General features: G+C 36.5%; 4 non-coding genes across 4 annotated transcripts; all 4 read right to left on the bottom strand.

Annotated features, from left to right (window-relative positions):
- Window positions 1–3182: 3182 nt before the first annotated feature.
- On the bottom strand, window positions 3183–3264 carry trnas-gcu. Its single transcript has one exon. It is a non-coding gene; the product is annotated as a tRNA-Ser (tRNA).
- A 6667-nt stretch (window positions 3265–9931) lies between these two features.
- trnas-gcu lies at window positions 9932–10013 on the bottom strand. The gene has a single exon. It is a non-coding gene; the product is annotated as a tRNA-Ser (tRNA).
- A 2269-nt stretch (window positions 10014–12282) lies between these two features.
- Window positions 12283–12361, bottom strand: trnas-gcu. The gene has a single exon. It is a non-coding gene; the product is annotated as a tRNA-Ser (tRNA).
- A 2610-nt stretch (window positions 12362–14971) lies between these two features.
- On the bottom strand, window positions 14972–15053 carry trnas-gcu. The gene has a single exon. It is a non-coding gene; the product is annotated as a tRNA-Ser (tRNA).
- Between the last annotated feature and the right edge of the window lie 4923 nt (window positions 15054–19976).

Genomic DNA, 19976 nt, shown 5'->3' with positions numbered 1-19976 from the left:
TAACATGACTTTTTTCTTATTTTGATATGCTATTCTATGAATTTTTTTCACTTTTACAACAAACTATAGTGACGGTTTCGACATAGTATACTATGAATTTGTATCACTTTTTTGACATACTATACCATGACATTTTTCAACATGCCAGACTATGGCTCAGTGGTTAGCACTGCTCCAACAACTACCTGCAAATATGAACCGCAGACAATGACACTCAATTCGACCCCAGTCGAGGCTCGGCTGAGGAGTTTGCATGTTCTTCCAGACGTTTTGACATACTATACTATGACTTTCTATCACTATCACGTAAGACGAGAAAAATGTGGCATGGAGTAGATGAGGAATATACGATCTATTCGGAGCTACACAACGGCTCTTGACGTAGGGAATTAGCTCAAATGGTAGGGTGCTCGCTAAGCATGTGAGAGGTAGCGGGATCAATGCCCGCATTGTCCATATACTAAGACTTTCTATCACTTCATTCAACATACTATGACATTTTTTAACAACCTATACTATGACTTTTTGTGACAAAGGGAATTGTTTAAATGCAGCCAGTTATGTTTATGACATGCAACTGTAGCAGAAAGAAGAACACCGGTAAAGAACGGAAAAATGTGGCATGGAGTAGATGAGGAATATCGCTCTATTCGGAGCTACACAATATCTTTTGACGTAGGGGAATTAGCTCAAATGGTAGAGGCCCGCTTAGCATGTGAGAGGTAGCGGGATCAATGCCCGCATTCTCCAGAAGGATTTTAGATATTTTTCTTTTTTCTTGTGACACCAATTAAACAGAAACCTGCAAATGTGTCTGAAAATACTATACCATGACTTTTCGACATACTATACTATGACTTTTTTCAACATACTTTACTAAGACTTTTGTGTCATAATATACTATACCATGACTTTTTTTACTTGCTATACTTTGACATTTTAACCACTTCATTCAACATACTATACTATAAATTTCTATCACTTCATTCGACATACTATGACATTTTTTTACAACCTATACTATGACTTTTTGTGACAACGGGAATTGTTTAAATGCAGCCAGTTATGTTTATGACATGCAACTGTAGCAGAAAGAAGACACACGGGTTTGGGATGAGGATGGGATTCGAACCCATGACCTTTTTCAACAAACTATACCATGAATTTTTATAACTTTTTACGACATACCATATTATGACTTTTTTTTAACATGCTATACTATGACTTTTTAATCACTTCATTCAACTTACTATACTCTGACTTATTGATCACTTTTTCTCGATATACTATGCTGTGCCTTTTTTTAACATGCTATACTATGACTTTTTTGTCACTTCATTCAAAATACTATAACATGACTTTTTTATTATTTTGTTATTATTTTGATATGGTATTCTATGAATTTTTTTCACTTTTCCAACAAACTATAGTGACGGTTTCGACATAGTATACTATGAATTTGTGTCACTTTTTTGACATACTATACCATGACATTTTTCAACATGCTAGACTATGGCTCAGTGGTTAGCACTGCTCCAACAACTACCTGCAAATATGAACCGCAGACAATGACACTCAATTCGACCCCAGTCGAGGCTCGGCTGAGGAGTTTGCATGTTCTTCCAGACGTTTTGACATACTATACTATGACTTTCTATCACTATCACGTAAGACAAGAAAAATGTGGCATGGAGTAGATGAGGAATATACGATCTATTCGAGACTACAACGGCTCTTTGGGCGTAGGGAATTAGCTCAAATGGTAGGGTGCTCGCTAAGCATGTGAGAGGTAGCGGGATCAATGCCCGCATTGTCCATATACTAAGACTTTCTATGACTTCATTCAACATACTATGACATTTTTTAACAACCTATACTATGACTTTTTGTGACAACGGGAATTGTTTAAATGCAGCCAGTTATGTTTATGACATGCAACTGTAGCAGAATGAAGAACACCGGTAAGACGAGAAAAATGTGGCATGGAGTAGATAAGGAATATACGCTCTATTTGGAGCTACACAATATCTTTTGACGTAGGGGAATTATCTCAAATGGTAGAGAGCTCGCTTAGCATGTGAGAGGTAGCGGGATCAATGCCCGCATTCTCCAGAGGATTTTAGATATTTTTCTTTTTTACTTGTGACACCAATTAAACAGAAACCTGCAAATGTGTCTGAAAATACTATACCATGACTTTTCGACATACTATACTATGACTTTTTTCAACATACTTTACTAAGACTTTTGTGTCATAATATACTATACCATGACTTTGTTTTTACTTGCTATACTTTGACATTTTAACCACTTCATTCAACATACTATACTATGACTTTCTATCACTTCATTCGACATACTATGACATTTTTTAACAACCTATACTATGACTTTTTTGTGACAAAGAGAGTTGTTTGAATGGAGCCAGTTATGTTTATGACATGCAACTGTAGCAGAATGAAGAACGCGGGTTTGACGAGGATGGGATTCGAACCCATGACCTTTTTCAACAAACTATACCATGAATTTTTATAACTTTTTACGACATACCATATTATGACTTTTTTTTAACATGCTATACTATGACTTTTTAATCACTTCATTCAACTTACTATACTCTGACTTATTGATCACTTTTTCTCGATATACTATGCTGTGCCTTTTTTTAACATGCTATACTATGACTTTTTTGTCACTTCATTCAAAATACTATAACATGACTTTTTTATTATTTTGTTATTATTTTGATATGGTATTCTATGAATTTTTTTCACTTTTCCAACAAACTATAGTGACGGTTTCGACATAGTATACTATGAATTTGTGTCACTTTTTTGACATACTATACCATGACATTTTTCAACATGCTAGACTATGGCTCAGTGGTTAGCACTGCTCCAACAACTACCTGCAAATATGAACCGCAGACAATGACACTCAATTCGACCCCAGTCGAGGCTCGGCTGAGGAGTTTGCATGTTCTTCCAGACGTTTTGACATACTATACTATGACTTTCTATCACCCGCATTGTCCATATACTAAGACTCTCTATGACTTCATTCAACATACTATGACATTTTTTAACAACCTATACTATGACTTTTGGTGACAAAGGGAATTGTTTAAATGCAGCCAGTTATGTTTATGACATGCAACTGTAGCAGAATGTAGAAAACCGGTTCGACGAGGATGGGATTCGAACCCACGCGTGCAGAGCACAATGGATTAGCAGTCCATCGCCTTAACCACTCGGCCACCTCGTCTACCTTCTTGATTGTTCAAAGTAAAGGTCCAATCCAGATCACGCCCTGAGTGTTTACATAGACCCAGTAAGACGAGAAAATGGAGTAGATGAGGAATATACGATCTATTCGGAGCTACACAATATCTTTTGACGTAGGGGAATTAGCTCAAATGGTAGAGCGCTCGTTTAGCATGTGAGAGGTAGCGCGATCAATGCAATAGATATTTTTCTTTTGTACTTGTGACACCAATTAAACAGAAACCTGCAAATGTGTCTGAAAATACTATACCATGACTTTTCGACATACTATACTATGACTTTTTTCAACATACTTTACTAAGACTTTTGTGTCATAATATACTATACCATGACTTTGTTTTTACTTGCTATACTTTGACATTTTAACCACTTCATTCAACATACTATACTATGACTTTCTATCACTTCATTCGACATACTATGACATTTTTTAACAACCTATACTATGACTTTTTTGTGACAAAGAGAGTTGTTTGAATGGAGCCAGTTATGTTTATGACATGCAACTGTAGCAGAATGAAGAACGCGGGTTTGACGAGGATGGGATTCGAACCCATGACCTTTTTCAACAAACTATACCATGAATTTTTATAACTTTTTACGACATACCATATTATGACTTTTTTTTAACATGCTATACTATGACTTTTTAATCACTTCATTCAACTTACTATACTCTGACTTATTGATCACTTTTTCTCGATATACTATGCTGTGCCTTTTTTTAACATGCTATACTATGACTTTTTTGTCACTTCATTCAAAATACTATAACATGACTTTTTTATTATTTTGTTATTATTTTGATATGGTATTCTATGAATTTTTTTCACTTTTCCAACAAACTATAGTGACGGTTTCGACATAGTATACTATGAATTTGTGTCACTTTTTGACATACTATACCATGACATTTTTCAACATGCTAGACTATGGCTCAGTGGTTAGCACTGCTCCAACAACTACCTGCAAATATGAACCGCAGACAATGACACTCAATTCGACCCCAGTCGAGGCTCGGCTGAGGAGTTTGCATGTTCTTCCAGACGTTTTGACATACTATACAATGACTTTCTATCACTAAAAAAAGGGGGGGGGGGGGGGGGGGGGGGCCGCATTGTCCATATACTAAGACTCTCTATGACTTCATTCAACATACTATGACATTTTTTAACAACCTATACTATGACTTTTTGGTGACAAAGGGAATTGTTTAAATGCAGCCAGTTATGTTTATGACATGCAACTGTAGCAGAATGTAGAAAACCGGTTCGACGAGGATGGGATTGAACCCGTTGCAGAGCACAATGGATTAGCAGTCCATCGCCTTAACCACTGGACCTCGTCTACCTTCTTGAATGTTCAAAGTAAAGGTCCAATCCAGATCGCCCTGAGTGTTTACATAGACCCAGTAAGGCGAAAATGGAGTAGATGAGGAATATACGATCTATTCGGAGCTACACAATATCTTTTGACGTAGGGGAATTAGCTCAAATGGTAGAGCGCTCGTTTAGCATGTGAGAGGTAGCGCGATCAATGCAATAGATATTTTTCTTTTGTACTTGTGACACCAATTAAACAGAAACCTGCAAATGTGTCTGAAAATACTATACCATGACTTTTCGACATACTATACTATGACTTTTTCAACATACTTTACTAAGATTTTTGTGTCATAATATACTATACCATGACTTTTTTTTTACTTGCTATACTTTGACATTTTAACCACTTCATTCAACATACTATACTATGACTTTCTATCACTTCATTCGACATACTATGACATTTTTTAACAACCTATACTATGACTTTTTTGTGACAAAGAGAGTTGTTTGAATGGAGCCAGTTATGTTTATGACATGCAACTGTAGCAGAATGAAGAACGCGGGTTTGACGAGGATGGGATTCGAACCCATGACCTTTTTCAACAAACTATACCATGAATTTTTATAACTTTTTACGACATACCATATTATGACTTTTTTTTAACATGCTATACTATGACTTTTTAATCACTTCATTCAACTTACTATACTCTGACTTATTGATCACTTTTTCTCGATATACTATGCTGTGCCTTTTTTTAACATGCTATACTATGACTTTTTTGTCACTTCATTCAAAATACTATAACATGACTTTTTTATTATTTTGTTATTATTTTGATATGGTATTCTATGAATTTTTTTCACTTTTCCAACAAACTATAGTGACGGTTTCGACATAGTATACTATGAATTTGTGTCACTTTTTTGACATACTATACCATGACATTTTTCAACATGCTAGACTATGGCTCAGTGGTTAGCACTGCTCCAACAACTACCTGCAAATATGAACCGCAGACAATGACACTCAATTCGACCCCAGTCGAGGCTCGGCTGAGGAGTTTGCATGTTCTTCCAGACATTTTGACATACTATACTATGACTTTCTATCACTATCACGTAAGACGAGAAAAATGTGGCATGGAGTAGATGAGGAATATACGATCTATTCGGAGCTACACAACGGCTCTTGACGTAGGGAATTAGCTCAAATGGTAGGGTGCTCGATAAGCATGTGAGAGGTAGTGGGATCAATGCCTGCATTGTCCATATACTAAGACTTTCTATCACTTCATTCAACATACTATGACATTTTTTAACAACCTATATTATGTCTTTTTGTGACAAAGGGAATTGTTTAAATGCAGCCAGTTATGTTTATGACATGCAACTGTAGCAGAATGAAGAACACCGGTAAGACGAGAAAAATGTGGCATGGAGTAGATGAGGAATATACGCTCTATTCGGAGCTACACAATATCTTTTGACATAGGGGAATTAGCTCAAATGGTAGAGCGCTCGCTTAGCATGTGAGAGGTAGCGGGATCAATGCCCGCATTCTCCAGAGGATTTTAGATATTTTTCTTTTTTACTTGTGACACCAATTAAACAGAAACCTGCAAATGTGTCTGAAAATACTATACCATGACTTTTCGACATACTATACTATGACTTTTTTCAACATACTTTACTAAGACTTTTGTGTCATAATATACTATACCATGACTTTTTTTTAACTTGCTATACTTTGACATTTTAACCACTTCATTCAACATACTATACTATGACTTTCTATCACTTCATTCGACATACTATGACATTTTTTAACAACCTATACTATGACTTTTTTGTGACAAAGAGAGTTGTTTGAATGGAGCCAGTTATGTTTATGACATGCAACTGTAGCAGAATGAAGAACGCGGGTTTGACGAGGATGGGATTCGAACCCATGACCTTTTTCAACAAACTATACCATGAATTTTTATAACTTTTTACGACATACCATATTATGACTTTTTTTTAACATGCTATACTATGACTTTTTAATCACTTCATTCAACTTACTATACTCTGACTTATTGATCACTTTTTCTCGATATACTATGCTGTGCCTTTTTTTAACATGCTATACTATGACTTTTTTGTCACTTCATTCAAAATACTATAACATGACTTTTTTATTATTTTGTTATTATTTTGATATGGTATTCTATGAATTTTTTTCACTTTTCCAACAAACTATAGTGACGGTTTCGACATAGTATACTATGAATTTGTGTCACTTTTTTGACATACTATACCATGACATTTTTCAACATGCTAGACTATGGCTCAGTGGTTAGCACTGCTCCAACAACTACCTGCAAATATGAACGCGCGAAAAATGACACTCAATTCGACCCAAGTCGAGGCTCGGCTGAGGAGTTTGCATGTTCTTCAGACGTTTTGACATACTATACTATGACTTTCTATCACTATCACGAAACAAAAAATGTGGGTAATGAAATATACACTATAACTCTTGACAAAGCTCAAATGGTAGGGTGCTCGCTAAGCATGTGAGGGGGCGGGATCAATGCCCGCATTGTCCATATACTAAGACTTTCTATGACTTCATTCAACATACTATGACATTTTTTAACAACCTATACTATGACTTTTTGTGACAACGAGGGAATTGTTTAAATGCAGCCAGTTATGTTTATGACATGCAACTGTTGCACAAAGAAGAACACCGGTAAAAGCGAGAAAAATGTGGCATGGAGTAGATGAGGAATATACGCTCTATTCGAGACTACACAATATCTTTTGACGTGGGGGAATTATCTCAAATGGTAGAGAGCTCGCTTAGCATGTGAGAGGTAGCGGGATCAATGCCCGATTCTCCAGAGGATTTTAGATATTTTTCTTTTTACTTGTGACACCAATTAAACAGAAACCTGCAAATGTGTCTGAAAATACTATACCATGACTTTTCGACATACTATACTATGACTTTTTTCAACATACTTTACTAAGACTTTTGTGTCATATATATACTATACCATGACTTTTTTTTTTTATACTTTCTTGACATTTTAAATTATTCATACATACTATACTTTGACTTTATTTTATCACTTCATTCGACATACTATGACATTTTTTAACAACCTATACTATGACTTTTTTGTGACAAAGAGAGTTGTTTGAATGGAGCCAGTTATGTTTATGACATGCAACTGTAGCAGAATGAAGAACGCGGGTTTGACGAGGATGGGATTCGAACCCATGACCTTTTTCAACAAACTATACCATGAATTTTTATAACTTTTTACGACATACCATATTATGACTTTTTTTTAACATGCTATACTATGACTTTTTAATCACTTCATTCAACTTACTATACTCTGACTTATTGATCACTTTTTCTCGATATACTATGCTGTGTCCTTTTTTTAACATGCTATACTATGACTTTTTGTCACTTCATTCAAAATACTATAACATGACTTTTTATTATTTTGTTATTATTTTGATATGGTATTCTATGAATTTTTTCACTTTTCCAACAAACTATAGTGACGGTTTCGACATAGTATACTATGAATTTGTGTCACTTTTTTGACATACTATACCATGACATTTTTCAACATGCTAGACTATGGCTCAGTGGTTAGCACTGCTCCAACAACTACCTGCAAATATGAACCGCAGACAATGACACTCAATTCGACCCCAGTCGAGGCTCGGCTGAGGAGTTTGCATGTTCTTCCAGACGTTTTGACATACTATACTATGACTTTCTATCACTATCACGTAAGACAAGAAAAATGTGGCATGGAGTAGATGAGGAATATACGATCTATTCGGAGCTACACAACGGCTCTTGACGTAGGGAATTAGCTCAAATGGTAGGGTGCTCGCTAAGCATGTGAGAGGTAGCGGGATCAATGCCCGCATTGTCCATATACTAAGACTTTCTATGACTTCATTCAACATACTATGACATTTTTTAACAACCTATACTATGACTTTTTGTGACAACGGGAATTGTTTAAATGCAGCCAGTTATGTTTATGACATGCAACTGTAGCAGAAAGAAGAACACCGGTAAGACGAGAAAAATGTGGCATGGAGTAGATGAGGAATATACGCTCTATTCGGAGCTACACAATATCTTTTGACGTAGGGGAATTATCTCAAATGGTAGAGAGCTCGCTTAGCATGTGAGAGGTAGCGGGATCAATGCCCGCATTCTCCAGAGGATTTTAGATATTTTTCTTTTTTACTTGTGACACCAATTAAACAGAAACCTGCAAATGTGTCTGAAAATACTATACCATGACTTTTCGACATACTATACTATGACTTTTTTCAACATACTTTACTAAGACTTTTGTGTCATAATATACTATACCATGACTTTGTTTTTACTTGCTATACTTTGACATTTTAACCACTTCATTCAACATACTATACTATGACTTTCTATCACTTCATTCGACATACTATGACATTTTTTAACAACCTATACTATGACTTTTTTGTGACAAAGAGAGTTGTTTGAATGGAGCCAGTTATGTTTATGACATGCAACTGTAGCAGAATGAAGAACGCGGGTTTGACGAGGATGGGATTCGAACCCATGACCTTTTTCAACAAACTATACCATGAATTTTTATAACTTTTTACGACATACCATATTATGACTTTTTTTTAACATGCTATACTATGACTTTTTAATCACTTCATTCAACTTACTATACTCTGACTTATTGATCACTTTTTCTCGATATACTATGCTGTGCCTTTTTTTAACATGCTATACTATGACTTTTTTGTCACTTCATTCAAAATACTATAACATGACTTTTTTATTATTTTGTTATTATTTTGATATGGTATTCTATGAATTTTTTTCACTTTTCCAACAAACTATAGTGACGGTTTCGACATAGTATACTATGAATTTGTGTCACTTTTTTGACATACTATACCATGACATTTTTCAACATGCTAGACTATGGCTCAGTGGTTAGCACTGCTCCAACAACTACCTGCAAATATGAACCGCAGACAATGACACTCAATTCGACCCCAGTCGAGGCTCGGCTGAGGAGTTTGCATGTTCTTCCAGACGTTTTGACATACTATACTATGACTTTCTATCACCCGCATTGTCCATATACTAAGACTCTCTATGACTTCATTCAACATACTATGACATTTTTTAACAACCTATACTATGACTTTTGGTGACAAAGGGAATTGTTTAAATGCAGCCAGTTATGTTTATGACATGCAACTGTAGCAGAATGTAGAAAACCGGTTCGACGAGGATGGGATTCGAACCCACGCGTGCAGAGCACAATGGATTAGCAGTCCATCGCCTTAACCACTCGGCCACCTCGTCTACCTTCTTGATTGTTCAAAGTAAAGGTCAATCCAGATCAGCCCTGAGTGTTTACATAGACCCAGTAAAGGGCGAAAATGGAGTAGATGAGGAATATAACGATCTAATCAGACTACACAATATCTTTTGACGTAGGGGAATTAGCTCAAATGGTAGAGAGCTCGTTTAGCATGTGAGAGGTAGCGCGATCAATGCAATAGATATTTTTCTTTTGTACTTGTGACACCAATTAAACAGAAACCTGCAAATGTGTCTGAAAATACTATACCATGACTTTTCGACATACTATACTATGACTTTTTTCAACATACTTTACTAAGACTTTTGTGTCATAATATACTATACCATGACTTTGTTTTTACTTGCTATACTTTGACATTTTAACCACTTCATTCAACATACTATACTATGACTTTCTATCACTTCATTCGACATACTATGACATTTTTTAACAACCTATACTATGACTTTTTTGTGACAAAGAGAGTTGTTTGAAGTGGAGTCAATTATTTTATATTCGAACCCATGACCTTTTTCAACAAACTATACCATGAATTTTTATAACTTTTTACGACATACCATATTATGACTTTTTTTTAACATGCTATACTATGACTTTTTAATCACTTCATTCAACTTACTATACTCTGACTTATTGATCACTTTTTCTCGATATACTATGCTGTGCCTTTTTTTAACATGCTATACTATGACTTTTTTGTCACTTCATTCAAAATACTATAACATGACTTTTTTATTATTTTGTTATTATTTTGATATGGTATTCTATGAATTTTTTTCACTTTTCCAACAAACTATAGTGACGGTTTCGACATAGTATACTATGAATTTGTGTCACTTTTTTGACATACTATACCATGACATTTTTCAACATGCTAGACTATGGCTCAGTGGTTAGCACTGCTCCAACAACTACCTGCAAATATGAACCGCAGACAATGACACTCAATTCGACCCCAGTCGAGGCTCGGCTGAGGAGTTTGCATGTTCTTCCAGACGTTTTGACATACTATACTATGACTTTCTATCACTATCACGTAAGACAAGAAAAATGTGGCATGGAGTAGATGAGGAATATACGATCTATTCGGAGCTACACAACGGCTCTTGACGTAGGGAATTAGCTCAAATGGTAGGGTGCTCGCTAAGCATGTGAGGTGGTAGGATCAATGCCGCATTGTCCATATACTAAGACTTTCTATGACTTCATTCAACATACTATGACATTTTTTAACAACCTATACTATGTCTTTTTGTGACAAAGGGAATTGTTTAAATGCAGCCAGTTATGTTTATGACATGCAACTGTAGCAGAATGAAGAACACCGGTAAAGAACGAAAAATGTGGCATGGAGTAGATGAGGAATATACGCTCTATTCGAGCTACACAATATCTTTTGACCGTAGGGGAATTAGCTCAAATGGGGGAGCGCTAACAGCGTAGCGTGTGAGGTAGCGGGATCAATGCCCGCATTCTCCAGAGGATTTTAGATATTTTTCTTTTTTACTTGTGACACCAATTAAACAGAAACCTGCAAATGTGTCTGAAAATACTATACCATGACTTTTCGACATACTATACTATGACTTTTTTCAACATACTTTACTAAGACTTTTGTGTCATAATATACTATACCATGACTTTTTTTTAACCTTCTATACTTTGACATTTTAACCACTTCATTCAACATACTATACTATAAATTTCTATCACTTCATTCGACATACTATGACATTTTTTAACAACCTATACTATGACTTTTTTGTGACTTCATTCAAAATACTATAACATGACTTTTTTATTATTTTGTTATTATTTTGATATGGTATTCTATGAATTTTTTTCACTTTTCCAACAAACTATAGTGACGGTTTCGACATAGTATACTATGAATTTGTGTCACTTTTTTAAAATACTATACCATGACATTTTTAAAAATGCTAGACTATGGCTCAGTGGTTAGCATTTCTCCAACAACTACCTGCAAATATGAACCGCAAGACAATGACACTCAATTCAATCGACCCCAGTACGGGCTGAGGAGTTTGCATGTTCTTTGGACATTTTGACATACTATACTATGACTTTCTATCACCAGCAATTGTCCATATACTAAGACTCTCTATGACTTCATTCAACATACTATGACATTTTTTAACAACCTATACTATGACTTTTGGTGACAAAGGGAATTGTTTAAATAAAGGCAGTTATTTTATGACAGCAACTGTAGCATGAAAACCGTTTCGACGAGGATGGGATTAGAACCGCGTGCAGAGCACAATGGATTAGCAGTCCATCGCCTTAACCACTCGGCCACCTCGTCTACCTTCTTGATTGTTCAAAGTAAAGGTCCAATCCAGATCAACGCCCTGAGTGTTTACATAGACCCAGTAAGACGGAAATTGGAGTAGATGAGGAATATACGATCTATTCGGAGCTACACAATATCTTTTGACGTAGGGGAATTAGCTCAAATGGTAGAGCGCTCGTTTAGCATGTGAGAGGTAGCGCGATCAATGCAATAGATATTTTTCTTTTGTACTTGTGACACCAATTAAACAGAAACCTGCAAATGTGTCTGAAAATACTATACCATGACTTTTCGACATACTATACTATGACTTTTTTCAACATACTTTACTAAGACTTTTGTGTCATAATATACTATACCATGACTTTGTTTTTACTTGCTATACTTTGACATTTTAACCACTTCATTCAACATACTATACTATGACTTTCTATCACTTCATTCGACATACTATGACATTTTTTAACAACCTATACTATGACTTTTTTGTGACAAAGAGAGTTGTTTGAATGGAGCCAGTTATGTTTATGACATGCAACTGTAGCAGAATGAAGAACGCGGGTTTGACGAGGATGGGATTCGAACCCATGACCTTTTTCAACAAACTATACCATGAATTTTATGTAACTTTTTACGACATACCATATTATGACTTTTTTTAACATGCTATACTATGACTTTTTAATCACTTCATTCAACTTACTATACTCTGACTTATTGATCACTTTTCTCGATATACTATGCTGTGCCTTTTTTAACATGCTATACTATGACTTTTTTGTCACTTCATTCAAAATACTATAACATGACTTTTTTATTATTTTGTTATTATTTTGATATGGTATTCTATGAATTTTTTTCACTTTTCCAACAAACTATAGTGACGGTTTCGACATAGTATACTATGAATTTGTGTCACTTTTTTGACATACTATACCATGACATTTTTCAACATGCTAGACTATGGCTCAGTGGTTAGCACTGCTCCAACAACTACCTGCAAATATGAACCGCAGACAATGACACTCAATTCGACCCCAATGGCTCGACTGAGGAGTTTGCATGTTCTTCAGACGTTTTGACATACTATACTATGACTTTCTATCACTATCACGTAAGACAAGAAAAATGTGGCATGGAGTAGATGAGGAATATACGATCTATTCGAGCTACACACGGCTCTTGACGTAGGGGAATTAGCTCAAATGGTAGGGTGCTTCGCTAAGCATGTGAGAGGTAGGCGGGATCAATGCCCGCATTGTCCATATACTAAGACTTTCTATGACTTCATTCAACATACTATGACATTTTTTAACAACCTATACTATGACTTTTTGTGACAAGGGAATTGTTTAAATGCAGCCAGTTATGTTTATGACATGCAACTGTAGCAGAAAGAAGAACACCGGTAAAGACGAAAAATGTGGCATGGAGTAGATGAGGAATATACGCTCTATTCGAGCTACACAATATCTTTTGAGCGGTGGGGAATTATCTCAAATGGTAGAGAGCTCGCTTAGCATGTGAGAGGTAGCGGGATCAATGCCCGCATTCTCCAGAGGATTTTAGATATTTTTCTTTTTTACTTGTGACACCAATTAAACAGAAACCTGCAAATGTGTCTGAAAATACTATACCATGACTTTTCGACATACTATACTATGACTTTTTTCAACATACTTTACTAAGACTTTTGTGTCATAATATACTATACCATGACTTTGTTTTTACTTGCTATACTTTGACATTTTAACCACTTCATTCAACATACTATGACTTTCTATCACTTCATTCGACATACTATGACATTTTTTAACAACCTATACTATGACTTTTTTGTGACAAAGAGAGTTGTTTGAATGGAGCCAGTTATGTTTATGACATGCAACTGTAGCAGAATGAAGAACGCGGGTTTGACGAGGATGGGATTCGAACCCATGACCTTTTTCAACAAACTATACCATGAATTTTTATAACTTTTTACGACATACCATATTATGACTTTTTTTAACATGCTATACTATGACTTTTTAATCACTTCATTCAACTTACTATACTCCGACTTATTGATCACTTTTTCTCGATATACTATGCTGTGCCTTTTTTTAACATGCTATACTATGACTTTTTGTCACTTCATTCAAAATACTATAACATGACTTTTTATTTATTATTTTATTATTTTTGATATGGTATTCTATGAATTTTTTTCACTTTTCCAACAAACTATAGTGACGGTTTCGACATAGTATACTATGAATTTGTGTCACTTTTTTGACATACTATACCATGACATTTTTCAACATGCTAGACTATGGCTCAGTGGTTAGCACTGCTCCAACAACTACCTGCAAATATGAACCGCAGACAATGACACTCAATTCGACCCCAGTCGAGGCTCGGCTGAGGAGTTTGCATGTTCTTCCAGACGTTTTGACATACTATACAATGACTTTCTATCACCCGCATTGTCCATATACTAAGACTCTCTATGACTTCATTCAACATACTATGACATTTTTTAACAACCTATACTATGACTTTTGGTGACAAAGGGAATTGTTTAAATGCAGCCAGTTATGTTTATGACATGCAACTGTAGCAGAATGTAGAAAACCGGTTCGACGAGGATGGGATTCGAACCCACGCGTGCAGAGCACAATGGATTAGCAGTCCATCGCCTTAACCACTCGGCCACCTCGTCTACCTTCTTGATTGTTCAAAGTAAAGGTCCAATCCAGATCACGCCCTGAGTGTTTACATAGACCCAGTAAGACGAGAAAATGGAGTAGATGAGGAATATACGATCTATTCGGAGCTACACAATATCTTTTGACGTAGGGGAATTAGCTCAAATGGTAGAGCGCTCGTTTAGCATGTGAGAGGTAGCGCGATCAATGCAATAGATATTTTTCTTTTGTACTTGTGACACCAATTAAACAGAAACCTGCAAATGTGTCTGAAAATTACGGTGGCCGGGAAGTGCAATGCAACATTACAAAGAATGAAACACTTTTACATTTTGGAAAACAAAATAACATTTTGGAAAACAAATTTACATTTTGGAAAACAAAATAACATTTTAGAAAACAAATTTACATTTTGGAAAACAAAATAACATTTTAGAAAACAAATTTACATTTTAGAAAACAAATTTACATTTTGGAAAACAAATTTACATTTTGGAAAACAAAATAACATTTTAGAAAACAAATTTACATTTTGGAAAACAAAATAACATTTTAGAAAACAAATTTACATTTTGGAAAACAAAATAACATTTTCGAAAACAAATTTACATTTTCGAAAACAAATTAACAAGATGCAAAACACTTTTACCAGTCCCGAAACAAATTTACAAATGACAGATTCTTCACGGAAAGGGAATGTACCACATACCGGAAGTGATGAGGTTTTGTATACATGTCGCCTTGACTACGGCAGTTATGGATCGAATGCGTCAATAGAGCCGCCATCTTGGAACAGGGGAGGCACTGCCTTATATACTGTCTATGGGCCGTCCTTAATGCATCAGCGTCAATGTAGGCAAAGGTCTAACGGAAATAAAATCACTATAAATCGTCAAAATCTCATGCGATGTTCTAGTTTTTTTAAACAAAAAGACAAAGAGACTAATTAATGTGTTAATACAAAGAATATTTATTATAATCAGTTCACAGATATGAGTACAAACGGAAACTTCACCCTTCTGAACTAAGAGGTTCTGCTTCAAAGTGAAGTTTAAACAGACTGAAATGTCCAGGCTCACTCCCCCACTAATGATTCATTTATTTCTGCATGTATTTATTTATTTAACGAGACTTTAAGTCGTGTTTTGTCGTCCACAGTCCGAGTCCCCAGACTCCCTTTAGGAAACCTGTGATTTAAACTTCAGCAGGCTGTGACAGTCCGCTCCGTTCAGTCCTGGATCTGATTCTCCCGGCGCGTCCCTTCCCTCCCGCGGGCCCAGCAATACGGCCTGGGTCTCCAGCTGCGTGGTGTCGGTTTTGGCTCCCAGGAATGGGCAGTGAGCTCCAGGTCCTGCAGCTGCAGACGGACTCAGCTGCCCCCCTGCTGTAGCTTCGATCCGGCCGCGGCTGTCGATACGTTCCCTGTGTTTCCGTCAGGTCCGCGTCATATAAAAACTCCAAACACCGACCACACGTAAAGTCACCATAAACTTCATTCACGCCATATACTCACTCACAACAACACAAATTGACTGCGCTCACCAACAACACCTCATCACTTCCGGTATGTGGTACATTCCCTTTCCGTGAAGAATCTGTCATTTGTAAATTTGTTTCGGGACTGGTAAAAGTGTTTTGCATCTTGTTAATTTGTTTTTCTAAAATGTAAATTTGTTTTCGAAAATGTAAATTTGTTTTCTAAAAATGTTATTTTGTTTTCCAAAATGTAAATTTGTTTTCTAAAATGTAAATTTGTTTTCGAAAATGTTATTTTGTTTTCCAAAATGTAAATTTGTTTTCTAAAATGTTATTTTGTTTTCCAAAATGTAAATTTGTTTTCTAAAATGTTATTTTGTTTTCCAAAATGTAAATTTGTTTTCCAAAATGTAAATTTGTTTTCTAAAATGTAAATTTGTTTTCTAAAATGTTATTTTGTTTTCCAAAATGTAAATTTGTTTTCTAAAATGTTATTTTGTTTTCCAAAATGTAAATTTGTTTTCCAAAATGTAAAAGTGTTTCATTCTTTGTAATGTTGCATTGCACTTCCCGGCCACCGTAGAAAATACTATACCATGACTTTTCGACATACTATACTATGACTTTTTTCAACATACTTTACTAAGACTTTTGTGTCATAATATACTATACCATGACTTTTTTTTTACTTGCTATACTTTGACATTTTAACCACTTCATTCAATATACTATACTATGACTTTCTATCACTATCACGTAAGACGAGAAAAATGTGGCATGGAGTAGATGAGGAATATACGATCTATTCGGAGCTACACAACGGCTCTTGACGTAGGGAATTAGCTCAAATGGTAGGGTGCTCGCTAAGCATGTGAGAGGTAGCGGGATCAATGCCCGCATTGTCCATATACTAAGACTTTCTATGACTTCATTCAACATACTATGACATTTTTTAACAACCTATACTATGACTTTTTGTGACAACGGGAATTGTTTAAATGCAGCCAGTTATGTTTATGACATGCAACTGTAGCAGAAAGAAGAACACCGGTAAGACGAGAAAAATGTGGCATGGAGTAGATGAGGAATATACGCTCTATTCGGAGCTACACAATATCTTTTGACGTAGGGGAATTATCTCAAATGGTAGAGCGCTCGCTTAGCATGTGAGAGGTAGCGGGATCAATGCCCGCATTCTCCAGAGGATTTTAGATATTTTTCTTTTTTACTTGTGACACCAATTAAACAGAAACCTGCAAATGTGTCTGAAAATACTATACCATGACTTTTCGACATACTATACTATGACTTTTTTCAACATACTTTACTAAGACTTTTGTGTCATAATATACTATACCATGACTTTGTTTTTACTTGCTATACTTTGACATTTTAACCACTTCATTCAACATACTATACTATGACTTTCTATCACTTCATTCGACATACTATGACATTTTTTAACAACCTATACTATGACTTTTTTGTGACAAAGAGAGTTGTTTGAATGGAGCCAGTTATGTTTATGACATGCAACTGTAGCAGAATGAAGAACGCGGGTTTGACGAGGATGGGATTCGAACCCATGACCTTTTTCAACAAACTATACCATGAATTTTTATAACTTTTTACGACATACCATATTATGACTTTTTTTTAACATGCTATACTATGACTTTTTAATCAACCTATATCCTCTTCTTTCTGCTCTCAACGAAGGCGGTCGCTTTTCTCCCTCTCCCTCCCAGGCCTACCCTGCTTGCTAGCTTGTCTCGTGCTGTCTGCTGTTTCTTGTACTTTTAGAGTCTCTCTCTCTGCACTGCTCCTAAACTACGAATTATGGATTTGATTAACTGGTCTCTCGGCGCAATTGACACCATATTCTCGATGAGAAGCTCGGGTTCGGGGGAACCTGACTGACCTGCCGGAGACGTTCGCAGCCGGGCTACCGATGGCGGCGTGCGTGGGAGAGGTGGCGGGTCGTGTGTCTGGCGGTTCTTTCCGTGGAGGACATTGAAGATATCTACCTATTCGGAACCATGATAACAGGTCTTTTGCTGATTGGCTCAGGCATTGCCCTGGTTTATCGAGAAATTAAAGTGAAGACGGGAACAGAGCAAATTACCAGGCTGCCCGTCATGGTTGAAGCTGTGGGCAGAGCTGTCGGAACTCAAATTGTGACTCTGAACTCCATGAGCCACAAATTGGATACTGTGATTATCATGGGCCCAAAATTGGATACCATCTTGGAGAGACAGTCAGCTCTGGACAAGCTGGACAACATCTTGGGGAAACTCACGGTTTTGGCAAGGAAATTTGATCGTTACGGAGACCAGAGGGGACATTTCAGAGAAGTCGGGAGTGACTAACTGCCGGCTTCCTAGACCCAAGACAAAACCAATTCCAACCTTATCTTTTCGGCTCCTGAACCAGCGCTGGCCTTGGCCAAGGCCGGTGTTGAATTCTCACTCCCCCTGGAGCACTACAGCGAGGCACACTCTTCATTTCCCCACCCGACTCCCACAGACACCTGTGTTGATTGGCTTCATTACTGGGTCCTGTTTCAGGGCTGACTCCATGGCAACCCGGCTGTGTATCGCAATGACAATCGTTGCGGACTGAGTAAACCAGATTACCGGGGGCCAGACGGTAAGCTTGACTTAACAGGCCTACACATACACAAACTTTGACATACATACAGATTTGCAACCACACCCCAGCCCCTATCCAAGCGCCTTCACCGCTTCTTCCCCAGTCAAGGCGGGCAGGTCTGGGGCCAAGCGCCTTTGTTTGGCTGCAGGACCAGATGTCTGTTTGCCTGTCCTGGACTACCTCTACTCCATGACCCCCATCCCGATGCACCCATCATCCCACCCCCACTGCGTGTCATGTTATATTGTTATGTTGTGTTATGTGCAGCAGTGCAAATGTACTGTTATGTGGTGTGCAGCAGTGCAAATGTATTGCTTGTGTGCTTATGTGCTGAGGTGTTTTTTTCCTATTCCCACACTGTACCCCTATTCAGGGGCATAGTCTGGGAGTTGCCTTTTTCTCCTCGTCTCTCCTCATGTCATGCTGTATTTTCTTCCCACTTATATGTGTATGTACCTTGTAAAGCGCTTTGTGATTTATATCTGTGAAATGCGCTCTATAAATAAATTTTACTTACTTACTTACTTACTTAATCACTTCATTCAACTTACTATACTCTGACTTATTGATCACTTTTTCTCGATATACTATGCTGTGCCTTTTTTTAACATGCTATACTATGACTTTTTTGTCACTTCATTCAAAATACTATAACATGACTTTTTTATTATTTTGATATGGTATTCTATGAATTTTTTTCGCTTTTCCAACAAACTATAGTGACGGTTTCGACATAGTATACTATGAATTTGTGTCACTTTTTTGACATACTATACCATGACATTTTTCAACATGCTAGACTATGGCTC

This window comes from Perca fluviatilis, chromosome 18 (genome assembly GCF_010015445.1).
Source record: "Perca fluviatilis chromosome 18, GENO_Pfluv_1.0, whole genome shotgun sequence".
Taxonomy (NCBI): Eukaryota; Metazoa; Chordata; class Actinopteri; order Perciformes; family Percidae; genus Perca; species Perca fluviatilis.
The sequence above is the reverse complement of the archived record's forward strand: the minus strand, read 5'-3'. Positions and strand labels throughout refer to the sequence as shown.